The sequence below is a fragment of the Neolamprologus brichardi genome, chromosome 20 (assembly GCF_056152115.1).
Source record: "Neolamprologus brichardi isolate AB-2024 chromosome 20, ASM5615211v1, whole genome shotgun sequence".
NCBI classification, from domain to species: Eukaryota; Metazoa; Chordata; class Actinopteri; order Cichliformes; family Cichlidae; genus Neolamprologus; species Neolamprologus brichardi.
The window spans coordinates 4,020,606-4,027,177 of NC_142123.1; positions in this window are offsets into that span (position 1 = coordinate 4,020,606).

Here is a 6,572-nt window from a genome sequence, read left to right on the forward strand (position 1 = left end):
TCACGCACAGCAATCTCAAGAAAGGAAGAAAATATCCAGTGAGTGGCAAAAATGAAAATCCTTGTTGATGTCAGGTGTCAGGAGGAGTATGATCAAACTGCTTCGAGCTGATAGGAAGTCAACACAAGAACATATCTCAATACATCTCAGTAGATGGGCGACAGCAGGGGAAGATTACACCTGGTGCAACTTTTGTCAGCTAAGAACAGAAAACTGAGGCTCCAATTTACCAAGGCTCAACAATCTTTTGACGGAAGTCTGGAAAAACATTAGATGGGCTAATGACCCTTGAATTCTGCAGCAACATTCAGGTAACAAGTAAAATGTTGATGTAAAGAACACGAAAGTATGGCTCCATCCTTTACTGTGTGGAGGATATTTTCAGGGCATAGAATCAGCTAATCATGGTATCATTTATATGTCACATCCTAGCTTAATATTTTTACTAACCATATCTATTCCTTTGTGACCAGCGTGTACCCATCTGATGCTTCCAAAAGGATAGTGCACCATGTAACAGAGCTCAAAATTATCATTACACAACTAAAATCAAGGAGAGCTGAATGATGGCACAAGAATTATGACTTAATTGATAAGAGACAATACTGCACAATGTATTTTAATAATTTAAGGTATTGCCCATTGAGTAAATATTGCACTTGGCTGGAACATTACACCGGAGAGAAATTATTGTAGGAAGAGGAAGTGGAGGTAGTGGTAGAGGTGATGGGGAGGAAGAAGTGAGGGTTTCATTGTTGTTATGGCACTTGAGTCTGCTGTCCTTTATTTTAGGAGCCTGTAGTGCAACAAGGGGGCAGCAAGTTGAGCAGGTGAGAGCCATGCTTTCTATGGAGGAGTGGAAAAAGGTGACCAGCAGCTTTTTGCTCAGGTTATTCTTCCTGAGCTCTCAGGAAGTGAAGTCACTGCTGAGCTTTTTCAGTTACTGCTGAGGTGTTTGCAGTCCAGCATATGCCAGCAGATATGAAGATAGCCCAGAATTTGCTGGTTGGGTCCCAGTCTGCAGCGTTCGTCCTTAACTTTGCTTTCCTGATGTTCAGTGTCAGGTTGTTCTCTGAACACCAAGCTGACGATTTTAGGATCTCTGTGAGCAATCTCGCATTCTAGGTCACTCAGTGCATTGGCGAGTTATGGCAATGGCATCTTCAGGAATATGTGTTGAATGTGGTTGTTGAAGATAGGAGGTTTGATATGATGTGAAACCAGCCTTTCAAAGCACTTCATCACCAGAGATGTAAGTGCTATTGGGGTATACTCACTGACATTGTCATTTTTTTTATTTTACATAAATGATTTTTGCAGTCTTTTGTTGGCGAAGACGTGATAGTTGGTCAGCACGCACTTTTAGCACCTTCTCCTGTCAGGACCGGTCTTCTTTGTGTTCCCTAACCTGAGGACCTGGCTCATTTAATGTTGTAATTGTATAGAGAGTCTGGGCTCTGGAGTGTGGAAGGGGCTGAAGGAACGAGACTGGGTGCTGCTGTGATTTTCTCAGTGTCTAAAACAGTAGTTCAGTTCCTCTGTTAGTGGGGTTGCCGAATCCACGGATGTTGTGTTGCAGCCACTGTGCGATATCCTCCCTTCCCTCCCACAATCACCTCCATTCAAATTGCCTCCACAGGACCAGATCTCAGTCCAACAGAGTGTGTTTGGGATGTGATGGAATGGAGATTTACATATCATCTGACAAATGTGCATTTTTTAAGCATTGCTCTGAAACAGCACTGGCTTTACATAAGCTTAGAGTATTACCCACCACAGTCGACGCAAATAAGAGCCTGGACTGTGAAGCTGAGGAGGAAAATAAGGATTTCTTATATTGCGCCAATCCAAAAATCCTTTAGGACTTTGAATAATAATGCCTGATGAATTTAAAAGAAACACACTATTATCTGTAATAATAGTAAAACAACTTCCTGTTTTTGTGACATCTTTACTTGACAGCTCATTTAAAGCACTGTCGGCCATGCAGACCAGAGGCAGAGAATCATGAATCACCCTGTTTGTGAGCAGTGACCTTTAAAACAGGTCCATTAGGTGTTCATTCATGAACAAAATAAGCCATAGGTTTTGACGCTAGAATTGAGTAAATTAATGCCATGAAAAGCTGAATTCATATTACTGATGTGACATATTGACAGCACAGGAAGTTGATTATGAAACCTTGATAGAATAAACAGTTGGTATGACATTAATCCATTTGGGTATATGAGCTTACTGCAGCTTACATTCTTAATTGTCCTACAGCATTTACTGTGGTTTAGGCTGGTTAACCAAAACAGACATTAGCAGCACGGGGAGTTTAGTTAATACCGCTGCACAAAGCATCTCCAACAGTATCCAGACACACCGCACACCCACAACACAGTGCACTTACATACACTCACAATCTCCCCAGGGAGTATAGTTGTTTGACATGAATGCAGTGGACACGGTGCCAACATTTTCTCCAGTCTTTTTTGTTACAAAAAAACAAAAACGATGCATTTTCTGCTCCTTTACGTACTGCAGTGCCCTCCTGGCACACATCACCATGGATTAATCATTGTGAGGTGGCATAGAAGTGTCAGTACAGTCAGAGGTGGACTTTTCACAGGCCACTGACTGGGTCAAGATGGTTTTCATATCATAGTCCCTGTTTACAGTGATCCTCTGGTTAAAATGGTTAATATAGTAGTGCTGCAGCTGTAGTAATGGTTCTGTATTATGTGATGTTGCATAATAAAGCAATAGGCAACCATCACAAAAGTAACATGGGTTAATATTTTGCCTTTTAGTAAGACTGTTCTGTTTGTAGTCTTTTTTAAAACTTAGGAGGAACAACCCTGGACCTAAAGTTTTGTTGTTTCTATCCAGGCAACAAGCTCGTGCGTATTAAAATCAACAAGGGCCAATAGGTTTCCTGATGATAAGGCTCAGTGTACAAGTTGGATGTTTTCCCTGTTTTTATATTTCTTTTAGTGTAAAGCAGGGGTCCCCAATCCCAGTCCACGGGGGCCGGTGTCCCTGCAGGTTTTAGATGTGTCCTTGATCCAACACAGCTGATTTAAATGGATAAATTGCCTTCTCAACATGTCTTGAAGTTCTCCAGAAGCCTGGTAATGAACTAATCATGTGATTCCGGTGTGTTGACCCAGGGTGAGATCTAAAACCTGCAGGGACACCGGCCCTCGCGGACTGGGATTGGGGACCCCTGGTGTAAAGCCTGAAACACTGAGGCTAACTGTCTATTGGAGAACCAAACAAGGAGGATAAGTGTTTACATAAAATTGTTGCTGTGAGCGCGTTATGCTGCTGAAAGAGGCCACAGCTATCAGAGAATACTGTTTCCACTAAAGGGTGTACATGGTTTGCAACAATGCTTAGCTTGGTGGTACATCGCAAAGTAATATCCACCTGGATGTTGCTGTTAGTGTCCCAGGTGAACATAGGTGAAAGCTGCATCTTTGGAGATGCTCTGAGTCATCTAGCTCAGCGGTCTCCAACCTTTTTTGCGCCACGGACCGGTTTATGCCCGACAATATTTTCATGGACCGGCCTTTAAGGTGTCTCGGATAAATACAACAAAATAAAAGTAGTACCGGTACCGAAAAAAAGAAGATTTATTCATAACACACGTGAAAAAACCAAGGAAAACCGAGTAAACGATAAAAACGATAACAAAATAACGCTGAAAACCAATAAAAATCCTGAAAACTATACATTTCACACCTGAGCCTCAACTCTCGCGGCCCGGTACCAAACGACTCATGGACCGGTACCGGTCCGAGGCCCGGGGGTTGGGGACCGCTGATCTAGCTGTCACAGTTGGGCCCTTGCAAAACTCATTCAGATCCTATGGCTTTTTGTCGTGCTTGAAGCAATTGTTGAGCTGTGATGTTGCTTTCTGTTTGATCTCAGTAGGTCTAAAGATCACCTTTGGTGGAAGTTTGTATGATGTAAAAAATAGGAAATCTATATTAAAAAGGTTGAGTTCCACTAGAACATCATTTTTCAAAATTACATGTATGTTGTAAAAGTTTAGTGCATCAATGAAGAACAAGTTTGGCCCACTGCTGGAGCTTAAATGCTGAAGCAGCTTACCTGAAACTTGTGAAAAGACTTAGGGGACTTGTGCCATGTTCTGCGTTGTATTACTGTTCTTGGTATAGCCATTGGCACCAATAGAAGACTAAAGTGATGTATGAAAAGGTAGAAACATTAGATGATCATACAGCTTCACTGCTTGGCTCCTAATTAGGCCATAATACTATACTGCCGATTGGCTCAAACACCCTTCACACAACTTGCATAACATATTCGACAGAGAATACAAGAGTTGATGCAGTAATCCTGCTGACATGATAAGCTGTTTGATCTATTTTCAGCAACCCCTGCTTTCCACACACCCACAGACATGCTATGTTATAGGATACCACAGAGAATAAGGCATGCATGGTAGATGCACTAGAGCCATAATCTATGAAGTAACTGTTGTGAGCGAGTGCAGGGGAAAAAAATCACAAAAGAATTCAAGCAATATGAAACTATCGCCGCATTTTAAACAAGCAAAGGGCAGCACATAAGGACCTGCAATCATCAACAGCATGAAGCAGTGGAAAAACGAACAGGCGTGATTTTTCCTTACAGCTGAAGGTTTCTCTTGACAAGAGGTTGTTTTCATTGTCTATTTATATCATGTATTCTTCTGGGAAGCAGCAAGGCTTCTTCATATACGCGAAAGAAAAAGAGCCTCAAATCCAAGCTTCTATTTGAGCAAACATAAATTGTCAAATGATCATGCACCATCATGAAACATCAGAATGAATCTGTCTCACAGCTAAATCACTGCAATTGATTTTTCCTCCCCACATTCATCACAAGTATCAATACCCATGCCTGTCCTCTTGTGGTCATGACTTTGGTGTATTTTTCTTTATCTCTGGAAGAGCAGTGAAGCTTTAGCAGAGTGCTAATGAGCCTCTTGTCACCTGAATAACACGGACAGGTGATTAAAGGGAAATAGGCAGAGGCAGGTGAGGAATACAAATGAGTTATTTCTCCTCAACAGTGTGGTGATGTTGGACGAAAAAGGCTTTACTGCAGAGTACAGTTGCCCTGCAGTACACTTCTTTCCCCTTATTCACAGACAGAAAGGCAGCAGTTCAGTCAGACTGGCTGAATCATCCATCCTTCCTCATTTGCTCACCTCTTTCCAGTGTCTGCACTCTCACACCCAAAGGGGAGTAGGAAAGGTGTCAGCACACTAGCAGAGTTGAGACTGCACCATCAATAGCAAAAAAAAAAGGGGGGAGAGCAAATAGACAAAATTGAATCGTAAGCCCCGGCGAGGCTGAGCTACACAGAAACACCCCCGGAGACGTGGATCACATTTTACCCGCTGGTGCTCGTCAGCATGTTTAATTTGTGACCTGGCAACTTGGTTCTCCTGAGGGTGGAGGAAAGGAAAGGGCTGGTGCTCCACTCACAATACTATCTATTATATAAACGTCACCTTCATTCACAATTATCGTTCAAGCTGAACAAAACCAGTACACCTAATTGAGCAGTGGAGTGGGTAAGCGGGTTATCTATCACTTGCTCAATCCTATATTCACATTCAGAATAAAATCAATATTTGATGGGGCGCTCTTTGTAATTTAGTACAAGAGCACTGAGATGAAATTGCAGTCGGTCTCCGCTTCAGTGTGTCTCAATTTTCTGGGTGTTTAGCAGTTCATCTCCACAGAACTAAACACTTATAAATGATCTTAAAAGGCTCAGTAAATCACAGTCCAATCAGGTGGCTCATTACCCCTCTGTTCTGTGCTCTAACTTAACAACATGTGAAATATTAAGGCCGTATCCATCGGTCTCGCCCCAGCTTGTCCCTCACCTGCTGTCTGTGCTGTACATAAAAATAACCCGGCGCAGGGTTGAGATGTTTGAGATCAGAGCTGTAGTGATGGCGAGTCGTGTTCATGCCCATAACATAAATTTCTCCTTTGCCACTATTTGTCACATATGAAATGTGATTTTCATCTAGTTATTTAAAGCCATCACTGAGAGTTATAGCTTGTGGTTATTCATGAAGCTTTAGGTGATTAATGCTGCACTAGAATTGCAGCTACGACAGGATGCGGGAGGACACTGTGTCTTCTGTTGCATAATTTAAAGGTGTGATAAACTCTATATTTACGAGTCGAGTCACACATCAGAAGCAATGAAGTACAAGCAGGAAAATCAGTCCTGCAATAAGTTTTTATTTTGTAAAGTGGAGGGATGTTATACTATACTTGAGCGGGTCATTCACTGCCGTGGTGCAGAATGCCAGTAGGTACTCGAGAGGAGGAGGCTGGAAAAAAAAGAGAAAAGAAATGAAAATGCTCACAGGGTGAGTAACCATCATATGATCAGTTGTTGCTATGGCAACTGATCCCAGCAGCCAGCCCTTGGAAAGTGAGTCACATGAGTGAATTGAAGGAGACAGGAAGCATACTGTGCATACATGTTGCCAGTTAGATGCGGTATACTTGTGAGTGAGAGAGGGAGGAGAGGGAAGGGTGTGTTTTGTG